This window comes from Mustela erminea, chromosome 3, assembly GCF_009829155.1.
Source record: "Mustela erminea isolate mMusErm1 chromosome 3, mMusErm1.Pri, whole genome shotgun sequence".
NCBI classification, from domain to species: Eukaryota; Metazoa; Chordata; class Mammalia; order Carnivora; family Mustelidae; genus Mustela; species Mustela erminea.
Window position 1 is genome coordinate 10,332,893 of NC_045616.1, and position 12,769 is coordinate 10,345,661.

General features: G+C 37.8%; 1 pseudogene; it reads left to right on the forward strand.

The window, feature by feature from the left end:
• The first annotated feature begins 9,687 nt into the window (after positions 1-9,687).
• Positions 9,688-10,644, forward strand: LOC116585806 (annotated as a pseudogene).
• Positions 10,645-12,769: the final 2,125 nt, after the last annotated feature.

The window sequence follows — 12,769 nt, forward strand, 5'->3', positions numbered from 1 at the left end:
CTGGACCAGGCTACTCCATGGAGTAGATGACCGTTATGCCATATGATGCCCCTCGAGACTCAGGGTGCAGCTCACTCAGACTCTGTAGCTGAGGCGGTGGAGCCATACAGACAGATTCACACAGTCACTCTTCATTTGAACAGGTTGGACACCCCTCTCTGGGTATCCCTGGCTAATGGGAGGCGATCAGACTCCCCCTTCCATTTTTTATGAATGGATGTAGCTACGACAGTGGCCTCGGGGCTGTTTTTCTCTCTTTATTTTTCTAACAGGTTCACGCATCAGGTATTTTTCTCTCCTTTTACATATCTCCTACTTTTTTACAAACAGAGTTGCTTCCCTCATTTCTATCAGTCTTAGTTACATTTAGCAGAATTTTGTACTTTTAGAAATACCTTATCTTCTACTGAAGACTAAATATAAACCAATCGTGGACTGTTACAATAGAATATTTTAGATGGCAAAGTTAACAATTAATTAAGCACAAAGCATGTTTACCAACAGATTTCAAAAGCACAAACCTAGTCCCAGCAACTAGCGTCTAGCATTTTACCCCATTTGGTTAAAGTTTCAGGTTACCAAAGACTTTGAAAGCTACTTTAACAATTACCCATTAAAAATTTGAGACAGACAGTTAACCATCAGTTTAGTCATCTCTTTGTTAATAGATTTAACACAGGTTTTAACAAATAACACGAGCATATTTGACCTGAAGTAAAAATTCTGAAGTTTCACATTTACTACTGTTAACTCAAAAGACATATTTATCCTAATTAACCCAACAAATTTAACTTAGTTCAAATACTAATTTATGTTCCACCTGGGCCCACTCCGTTTCAAATGTTTATCTGAGACCTGGGGTGGACGATCTGGAGTGGGGGTGTTAGGTCCAGGGGGTGCTCTTTTTGTTTTCCAACAGTGAAGAACAGAACAAAGTGCCACCAGAATGCAGAGAAAGTGTTCCCAGTTCTAAGGCTCATCAGCTCCAAGAGAGGAGCATACATCATGGTTTCCTTGCCAGCAAGGGGGAGGGGCTAGGCAGTCCATGCCCAGCCAGGGAAGGCAAGGAATGAAAGAAAGTTTGTTTTGGCAGCTGCTTGGGAATATTCTTTAAAGTCTCTGTCTCGAGTTAGACTAACCCCAGCTGGCTCCAGTTATAGCCCTTAACACACGAAATGAGTGAGGGAAAAACCCCACATCTAGTAGGAGGAATGGAGAGAATAAAGTATGAGTCCCCTAACTCTCTGCTTGCCCCATTCCTTCACACAGAACAAACAGCACAGCATACAACAAAAAGATAGACAAAGACAACCACAGGCCCAGCAGTTCTTAGTCAGAACCTGCTGTTGGTGGGAATTTTCTCCATCCTCAAAAAACAGAATGAACAACAGAACATACAACAAAAAGACAAAACAAAGACAACCTCAAACCCAATGGTTCAGAACCAGAAATGACCACCTAGGGGCACTCGAATCCCCTGACCGTGACCGCCTAGGGGGATTCGAACACCCCGACTGTCAAGGGGGACTCAAAACCCCTGGCAATCTACCAGTGGAGGGAAGCTGCATCCCCACATCCTCTCCAGCCCTGGGGAGCATGGCTGCATCCAGATTCTCCCCGGTGGGCTATACCCGGAGCTCTGCAACCAGACAGACAGAACCAGACCCAGCGGCCCTCACCCAGAGCCTGCCACTGGCTGGCGGGGTTTTCCCGGCTCCCTACAGACACTTGCCAGGACAAGCTACAGATGCTCGCCAGGAAGAGCCACAGAACAGAACCAGACCCAGCAGCCCTCACTAAGAGCCTGCCGCTGGCGGGGGTTTCCTGGCCCCCTACAGATGGGATCCCCAGATCTTACCTCTTACCTCTAGAGGATTTTCCCAGAAATTCTGATGCTGTCTCAGTTCTTATCACTTAATCCTGGACAAGCCCCCCTAGGATATGCCCCAATAATGGATCCGTGATGAAAGGAGTAAGACTGATACAAAGTGAAGATCAAGCAAAGCTTTATTTCATGCCAAGCATCAAGAATCAAAGTGACCAGCCAGGGCCGTACCTCTTACAGAGAGGGCGACCCTTCTCTGTTTTACAGACAAGCTTTGAAGGGCAAAGGCCATGCCATGCACAGGTGGCCAATGAAACTGTAACACACAGAGAAAGCTGCACAGTCATGCAATTACAACTTACCCTAGTAGACATTTGAACCAACCTATCACCTTGATTAGGATTGGCGCCTAAAAGGCTGCCAAAGGGTGGGGTCCATACTCCTTGGTAACTGGGGAGACAGTGTGCATTCCTCCACTGATTGGATGTCTCCACCTGGCCTGACTAACCCTTGTATTTGAGCTTTGTTACCTGAGGCTGGTTTCTGGGAATTGTTTTTAAGTAAGTACCCTGGGGGAAGGGGAGTGGGGACAGTTGAAGGGTTAAACAACAAGGTTATTGTTTAACCTCAATGGAAGCCTCTGGCTAAAATATTAAAAAAATAAAAAAGGTCCTTACCTATATATGTCAGAATCACACTGTCTTAATGATTATAGCTTTGTTATACAGCCTGAAGTCCAGAATTGTGAAACCTCCTGCTTTGGTTTTCTTTTCAACATTATATTGACTCTCTGGGGTTTTTATGGTTCCTACAAATTTTGAGATTGCTTGTTCCAGCTCTGTGCAAAATGCTGGTAGTGTTTTGATAAGCATTGCTTTGAATGTATAAAATACAATAAGCTATTTTTTAATCCAAAATTGTCTGCTCTTGTAGGTATGTTACTTTACCACATAGAAATCCAAGTTAAAAGAAGATGTTGGGGGTGCCTGGATTGCTCAGTCATTTAAGCATCTGCCTTTGGCTCAGGTCATGATCCCAGGGTTCTGGGATTGAGGCTTGCATCAGGCTCCCTGATAAGCAGAGAGAACATGTTTCTCCCTCTCTCTCTCTGCTTGCCACTCTGCCTACTTGTGCTCTCTCTTCCAAATAAATAAATAATTAATTAAGAAAATTTATTTTATAAGTAAGAAATTGATTGGTTTTTCAAGTATTTAATGACTTCAACTTGAGGCAGTCTGGAGCTTTTTGCTAATTTTAATTCATTTATTAAGATTTCTGGTGTTTTTACTTTTGAAACTTGATGTCCATTTTTAGAAGTCCTAAAAATATCTAATTATAAAAGAAGAGAAGTATGCCCAGTATTTACCTTTATAGGTTGAGTGATCTAAGTAAAAAATAACTGATCACATAATTCTTTTAAGTGAGCTATGAATAAAGAAGTTGTTTACTAATGGTGAATGACTATTTAACTGAGAAAAGCTTTTATGTGTTTTACTTGTGAATATAAAAATGCTTTCAATATCCAGATTTTGACTAATTAAAAAGGTATAGTCTTGGAAGAAAAAATAAAACAAAGATTGTTTAAATTTATTATAAGGGAATTGTTGGTATAGTGGCTCAGTTATTAAGTGTCTGCTTTCTACATTGGAAAAGGAAAGGAAAAGTGAGTTGGGGAAATAAGAGGGGAAGACAAATCATGAGAGACTGGATTCTAGAAACAAACTGAGGGTTTTGGAAGGGAGAGTGTGGAGGAATGGGTGAATCTGATAGTGGGTATTAAGAAGGGCACATATTACATGGAACACTGGGTGTGACGCATAAATAATGAATCTTGGAACACTGAAAAAATACATTTAAATTAGAAAAAAAAAGTGCCTGCCTTCTGCTCAGGTCATGAGATGAGCAGGTTCTGGGATCAAGCCCTGCCTTGGGCTCCCTGCTCTGCAGGAAGCCTTTTCTCCTTCTTCTACTTTCCCTGCATTTGTTCCTTCTCTCCTGTATATCTCTCTGACAAATAAAATAAAATAAAATAAAATAAAATAAAATCTTAGAAAAAAAATAAAATAAAGTTATAATTCATCAAAGATTTACTAAAATAGAAAGAAATGTTTGCAAGTTCTCAAAGTATATGTTAACAAAATGAGTTGAATTCCTTATAGTCCAGGTTTTCTTTTCTAATGAAAAGTTTCATAAACTCCAATGTGGCCAGTTCACACCTAACCTTTCTATTAGGAAAAGTTATAGTAAATTTTTTAACTGAAACAAAAGCTTAAGTTCCCTAAGTGTTGAAGTCTATTAACAGGACAATGAAAATGATTATGTTATTTAATGATACTGATGAAGTTCTAGAACCTAGGTGAGGTTCGGTGGGCTGAGGTCTGGGGCCGATGACCAAGAAAGAATTATTGAGACATCTTTGGTGTAAAATAGTAGTTTATTAAAACACAGGGACAGGACCCATAGGCAGGAAGAGCTGCTGCCCTGGGTTGTGAGGGGTGGCAGGTTATGTACCCTGCGGTTGGGGGATGATGAGGGGAAGGAAGGTTTCAAGGGAATTTTCATATGCTAAAGAGGGCCTACAAGGTGCCAGGATGTCAGAGGCCTACCTCCTTGTGGCTTAATCAATGTTGTCTTTAGACCAGCCATTAACATTAAGATAGTTGGGAGAGTTTTTGGTGGGAATATCACAATCCTGCTATCAATTGTCTTTGATAGTGAGATTTAGGATATTTGTAAACCAAGGGAGACTCCTGTCTAGCAGGATTGTGAGCTCTGCAGGTTAACTATTTGCTTATTGTTCATGGCAGTCAGGGCTGCCTGAGGAATGCTACACATATGACTGAGGGGGAGTGGGTGGAGAGGGGGGTGCAAGGCAATGGCTTTTGCTTTGTCTTCAGCCAGCCTCATGCTCCCTCATCAATACAATTGTGGATTTTTAGGAAATATTCCAGGTAAAACTCACAAAGCTCTCAGAATGTCAGCAGTGTAAGGTATGCTAATTTTATGACAAAAGGAATTTCTTTTGTAACTTCTGAAAACAATTATATACAAATATTTCAGATAAACCAATTCAGAATTTTACTAACAATGAGAAAATCTGTAAAAGAATGAAAATTTAGTCAAAAATCAAACATTAAGAAATTGTTGCCATGATCTTTGTTCTTTTTTTTAAAGATTTTATTCATTTATTTATTTGACATATAGAGGTCAGGAGTAATCAGAGAGGCAGGCAGCGGGAGGGGAGAGAAGCAGGATCCCTGATGAGCAGAGAGCCCAAGGCAGGGCTGGATCCCAGGACCCTGAGAAATGATCTGAGCCAAAGGCAGAGGCTTAACACACTGCACCACCCAGGCGCCCTGATCTTAGTTCTTTACTCAGGATCAGGGTATTATGTATAAAAGTGTTTTTAACTATTTTGTGAGATTAGAATTTAAAGTCTCTCACTCAAACCAATGTGTAGAAAAACATCAATTTAGAAAATGTGTGAAGTATTATCTAGTCTGGAAAATCAAGAGTTAATCTTATTTTAAAATCTCTTCAAGACATATATATTATTTTTCCCATTTCCCATTGATGATTCCTTGAATCATCAATTCAAGGAATAATAGTCTTTCTATGCACCAAAAAATGGGAAAACATAAGTCTGGTGGGGAAAAGTAAAAATATGTGTCTCTGTTTCCCTAGCTATTTTCTGGCTTCTGAACAATTTAATACCTGACCAGTCCCAGATCACTTCCCTCAGTCACATACTTCCTTACATATGACTCCATAAATTTTGACTGAAATTCATTAAACTGACTGAAATATTTGATTTTCCATCAAATTTTAACTGTTTTCTCTTAGCTTCTAAGAGAATGAAGATTTTATGGGTGTAGGGAATTATTTTGCTTTATTTATTTATTTATTTATTTATTCACAAACTCTTGACATATTTATTCACACTTATTATTCACAAACTCTTGACATATATATGTGTATTTTTATATATATTCATACATACATATACATGTTTGTTGAACCATTATTCAAGAAATAAACAAACATATTATTGAATCATCAATTCAAGGAATAAAGACAGATATTATTTAAAAAATTGATTATGACAGCTCACATAATTATTGATGAGGGAGCAGGAGGCTGGCTGAGGACAAAGCAAAAGCTGGCGCCTTGCACCCCCCACCTTCATCCGCTCCCCTCCATATGTGTAGCATTCCTCAGGCACCCCTGACTGCCATAAAATGATAAATAGTTAACTTGCTGAGATCGCAATCCTGCAAGACAGGAGTCTCCCTTGGTTTGCAAATTTCCTTGAGATTACAACAAAGAGGTTACCTTATCAATAGCCCAATTTCCAAAGACACAGAACTCAGTTCCTCAAGCCTAATGTCACCCTCCCCTCCATAAAAAAACCGAAGGAGGTGGAGGTACAAGGAAAAGTAAATAAAGTTAAATTTCTTCTGAACTTAAATCTCATTAACAAGGATGCTTGATAGCAGGAATGTAACATTCCACCAGACTTCCAAGTGTCTTTACTTGATAGCAACTAAGGCTTCAATATCCTGATAGTATTCTTTGCCCCAATAGCCCTTCTGAACACCCCTTTGTCCTCACCTACCCAACTCCTGTGTATATAACCAACCACTCCTCACAACCCGGGGCAGCCGCATCTCTGCCTGCCCATGGGCCCTGTCCCCGTGCTCTAATAAATCACCTTTTGCACCAACGACGTCTTAAGAATTCTTTCTTTAGTCGTCAGCTCCGAACCTCCTCACCACACCGAACCTGACTTAGGTTCTGGGACTTCATCAATTATCCCATTTTTTACAGATAATGAAATTTCATCTTGTGTGAAGTGTATTTCCAACTTCAAAAGCCTGGTAAGTGGTGGTGACATTTCCCAATCCTACTGTCTATTGATTCTAGAGTCAAGGTCGTGGTGACTCTTCCATAAGAGAATTTTGGATACAGGCTCTATATGCCTAAGGTAATAATATAATAAACTTAAAGTAGGGAAATTATAATTATTGCATTATCAAAAAAGTGTACAGACATTCTTTGGAAACCTATAGAGGCACTGAACTGGACAATTCCCACCTGCTTAATGTGTTTGTGTTTGAGAACCATGCGAGAAACAGTTTTTTTTTTTTTTTTTTTTTGTGATGAAACAGGAGCTATTAAACTTGGGCAAGATTTTTCTGTCTCTAAAATAGGAATGTAATACTATTTTTGTGATATTTAAAACTAATGTATAAATTTTACTTAGGAAATATTGAATAGTAGTATACGCCTTGAAAATAATGGAACTGAAATAATAATCATAGTATTTCTGAAAACTGTATCAAGGGATATTTAAGGTGCATTTGTGATTTATTGGGCACATTTCTTAGACGTATTGTCTTGAAACATATTGTCATAACTAGTTTTGACCAGATGCTATCAGATAAAGTACAATCATCCTGGTTTGATGAAGATATAGAGACCTGGTGATGGGTATTAAGGAGGGCATGAATTGCATAGGGCATTGGGTGTTCTACGTAAACAATAAATCTCAGAACACTATCTGAAAAACAAATTATGTACTACTATATGGTGACTAGCATGACATAATAAAGAATAATAATAAAAAATATATAGACTGAGCTTCAACTTCGAAATGGTCATATCATACATTGATAAAAACCAATATTTTCATACAGATAACTGGAAATTAAAGACATACTGGTAAACATTACAAGTTATTGTTTCTCTCTTTGAACAACCTCAAAACTACTGTGAATATAAGTTGTTTTGGTTTAGTTGTTAAACATGTAGAGGCAGTATCTTGGTAATAATGGTACAGTTTTCTCCTTTTCATCATAAGCCATATACATAAAGAATGATAAGAATGCATTAATAATGTGGAGATTATTAAATATTTAAATCCTACATTTAATATCAGATATTTGTAAAACAAAACAAAGCAAAACAAAAACCACTTCACCTGTCCCTTGAAGAACACAAAGTTGTATACAGTTCAATCCTTGACGAATTTATCAATAACAATAACAACAAAATAGGAAGGACATCTGCTTGATTTCTTTTCAGTGTGAAACAGTTTGTGAAACATGTCTTGAAAAACTGATGTAAAAAACAAGTCATGAGATTGGACAGGTTGTCTAAAAACTTCACACGCAAGATATTTAATAAGTTTATGACAAAGAATACTAACAAAATGGTGTTATAGGTAACAGATCAATGTGAAAGAATCTGGACTAGAAGATTTTGAACAGAATTTAGAAGAAATTATTTTCAAATAAACCATAAGCAAGGTAGTTTTTAATGGTCTAATTATTGTTGTTGTTGTTGTTACTATTATTATTGGAAATGAGAAAAAAATAAGTTGTAAAAGAATAATAGAGGAGATCCAGGAAAATACATGTAACACAGGTAAGTTAAGATGAAAGTTGGTTAATTCAACCACTAGTGAATAAACCAAAGGAGGTAATGACTTAAACAATAAAGATGTGGTGGCAATGATCAACAACTTGTTAAGTTATGCATAATCACAGGAAGAAATTCTAAAAAAAGTTGTTGAACTAGCTGAAGATTAAAGTGAGAAAAACAGTCTGTAATTTAACAGAAAAAAAGGCTAAATTACTATTGGAAGATATTGTGCTATAATTTTGTTGCTTTGTTTTTAGCTAGTAGAATCAAAGAAGTTTTGAAAAGTTGGAAAATTGAAGATGATAAAGAAAGAGCATTAGGGGTAAGTTCAAGAGGCACTCAGGAAATAATAATACTTGGCCCTTTCAGTCTTTCTTTAAGAATAGAGATAAATGAACCAGAAAAAAAAATTGAAGTATAAAAATGTAACCAAAAATTAGGAATAAAGTCAGTGTAGGTAAATGTATCAGCTTATGGGTTTATACTCCATTTGAGATATTAGAGTAGGTAAGGTTACAAATGATATCAATATTTTGTCATAGGAACAGAAGATAATTTTTCACTATTTTGCATAGAACCTTAGTTCCAGAAAAAAATCATTTTACCCCATATTGTCCATACCCCCAAATAAAAATGTAAGACTAAAAACAACAAAAATGTTTTATTCTAATTATCCAGTGTTCAACAACATTATCTCCAAAATTTCATTCAAATGCAACTTTATTTATGTAATCTATGTCTATATTTTTACATAACTGATCATGAGAAAAGTACATCCTCCAATGGAAGTGTATAGAAATATGGATTGAAGTTGTATATGTTTATTGTAAGTTGTAATTGTCACTTCATTACTATTGTTGAAATAAAATACTATAAAGGAAAACTAATAATACCCCATATACTAAAGGAGGACCACTTAATTTTCTTTCAAAAATATTAGGGGCGGGGCGCCTGGGTGGCTTAGTGGATTAAGCCACTGCCTTCGGCTCAGGTCATGATCTCAGTGCCCTGGGATCGAGCCCCGCATCGGGCTCTTTGCTCAGCGGGAGCCTGCTTCTCTCTCTCTCTCTGCCTGACTCTCCGCCTACTTGTGATTTCTCTCTCTGTCAAATAAATAAATAAATAAAAAATCTTTAAAAAAAATATATTAGGGGCTTCTGGGGTTATGGACATTGGGGAGGGTATGTGCAATGGTGAGTGCTGTGAAGTGTGTAAACTTGGCGATTCACAGACCAGCACTCATGGGGCTAATAATACATTATATGTTTATAAAAAAATAAAAAAATAAACATTTTTTAAAAATTAGGGGTTTCAATATAGATTAGAATTAGGTAGGGGTCAAGACTAAACTATTTAAGAACGATATTTTCATAATTTGATTCTTCATGAGCTCTGGATTTCACTTCCTACTTTCCAGGTAAAAAGTGCATTACTCACAAATGTTAAATTCCACCATCATGATGGGATTTGTCCTCATGGGGTTTTCTGATGTATGGGAATTATAGATTTTGCATGCCATAACCTTCTTTCTGATGTATGTAGTCACTCTGATGGGGAACATTATTACTGTTACTGTCACCAACCTTGACAGGAGTCTTCACACACCCATGTATTTCTTCTTCAGGAATCTGTCCATCTTGGATGTTACATTTCTGTAACAGTTCCTAACTCATGCATCATTTCCCTGCTTGACAGCAGCACCATTTCAAAGGTTGGGTGTGTAGCTCAGGACTTCCTAGTGGTTTTCTTTGTATATGTGGAGCTTCTGTTTCTGATTATCATGGTCCATGACTGCCATGTGGCAATCTGCAAACCACTTCACTACCCTATGATCATGAACCCTCAAATCTGCATCCAAATGACTCTGGCTTCCATACTCAGTGGTCTCATTTATGAGGATGTGCCCACTGGCAACACATTCCTGCTGCCATTCTGTCTGCCTAATGTCATCCATCAGTTTTTTTGTTTTGTTTTGTTTTGTTATGTTTTGTAATATCACCTCACTGATAAAGTTCTCCTGCTCTGATACCTTTAGTAATGAGATAGTGATCATTGCCTCTGATCTGGGGATTGGTGGTCACTGTTTCATTTTCATCATCAGGTCTTATTTTCTACAATTCTCACATTTCCAAGTGGAGCAGACAGAAAAAAAAATACTTTTTCTACTTCTGTCCCTTACTTCCTTGTGGTGTCAGAATTTTATGTATACCTGAGGCCATCTGATAGTCCACTATCCAGGACATGGTCCTTTCTGTCTTCTATTCCATAATCCTTCACTCTTCAACCCTATTATCTACAGCCTTAGAAATGAACAAAGGAAATATGCCATTAATAAAATGAGGAGAATGTTTATTCACGAAATGTATCGGAAATTGCTGAGGCTCATTCTACTTTAAAAGTCATGTTTTCAGCAATAAATTGAGAAATTGATTGGAATTCTATCAATATAACTGAAAATAATAAATAATGCCATTAAAATATGTCATTTATCAATATAATTTCCCTTCTGAACTGTTGAATTATCTGAGTATGTCACTGGGAAAAAGGATCTAATATTATAAATAAGAAATCCCTTTTCATGCTTTGACAACTTAAGAACACTCACTAAAGGACACCTGGGTGGCTGAGTGGGTTAAAGCCTCTGCCTTTGGCTCAGGTAATGATCCCAGGGTCCTGGGATCAAGCACCATGTTGGGCTCTCCACTCAGCAGGGATCCAGCTTCCTCCTCTATCTCTGCCTGCTTCTCTGCTTACTTGTGATCTTTGCCTATCAAATAAATAAATAAAATCTAAAAAAAAAGAACACTCACTAAAACGTTAAGTCTAAAAAGACAAAAATGTATCCTTAGCGGTATTTTATAGTAAGCTTATGTTTTGTATTTATTCATAATTTAAATATTTAATGACCTAGTATTAAACAGTAGTATAGAAGAAATTGTCACAATCATTCAAATGTAAATATGAAAAATATAGTTTCTTCTGAATATCATGATATATGGACGCAGTGCAACAACAACAACAACAAAAAGAAGTGAATTTGGTGGGGTTATGGATTCATGTATGAGAGGATCAGAAATATTTACACAAGTTGTTCATTTGGCAAGGGAAATATAGATGCATTATACTTGTCATCAGACCAAAATTTTGCTGAAAATATTTTCAAGTGGCTTGGGGATACATTTACAGGCTTATACTTTAAACATTTTTGCTAATTAAAAATAGAGCTTCCTTATTACCCTGAAATTGCACTACTGGGTATTTACTCCAAAGATACAGATGTAGTGAAAACAAGGGCCACATATACCCCAATGTTCATAGCAGCAATTGTAACAGTCACCAAATTGTGGAAAGAACCAAGATGTACTTCAAAGGACAAATGGATAGGGAAGATGTGGTCCATAGACACTATGGAGTATTATGCCTCCTTCAGAAATGACGAATACCCAACATTTGTATCAACATGAGACGGCACTGGAAGAGATTATGCTGAGTGAAGTAAGTCAAGCAGAGAGAATCAATTATCATATGGTTTCACTTATTTGTGGAGCATATCAAATAACACGGACGACATGGGGAGATGGAGATGAGAAAGGATTTGGGGGGAAACGGAGGGAAGATGAACCTTGAGAGACTATGGATTCTGGAAAACAATCTGAGGGTTTTGAAGGGGCGGCTGGTTGGAGGTTCGGTGAGCCTGGTGTTGGGTATTATGGAGGGCACTTATTGCATGGAGCACTGCATGTGGTGCATTAACAATGAGTTGTTCTACATTGGAAATAAATTTAATAATTAAAAACAATTTAAAAAGAGAAATTGATATAACATAGGAGCAAAAAAATAATAAAAAAAGAGAGACCCTTAGAAATCTATTTGAGTTAGAGGCACCCCCTTTTTAAAATGATATAGGGGACAAGTAGCCAGAGCTGTAGGGGGATCTTTGTAATCTCTAGGAGATGCAGGAAAATGAGTGAGATTCCAGGATTCCTGGAGATTCAGGAAAATGAGGGAGCCCAATCTGATAGATTGCCCAAATAGTGGAGCAGGAAAACTGGTTAAGGTCAATGATCCTAGAGGTGATTTTCAGTTCCAAACACCATAAATTATGAGCTGAGCCGGTAGGGAGACTGCCCTCTGCCTGACCACTCTGAAAATGACTAGGAGTCGTGAGCTGTCTAAATCCTAGGGGATATTTGTGCCCATTACAGGGACAGCTCTTGAGCAGTATAGCCCATGAGGAGATGCTGGGGTTTCCCCCTCATTGTAACCTAGGAGATGCAAATAACGGATGCACATGTGAGTCCATGGCCCCTATCAATTGCAAACCCACAAATCTCAGAGATGCTTGCAGCTCACCATGACACCCCCAGTGAACACAGAATGACCTAGAATATTTGTTGCAAAGGAGAGAAGGGACTGTGATGTTGATGCTCTGGGCCAGAGGTTTCTTCACTGCCATGTTTCCTCTGACCCTCTAAAGAGAAGCAGAAATACTATGGGGAAAAATAGCTGAGCAGCCAACCA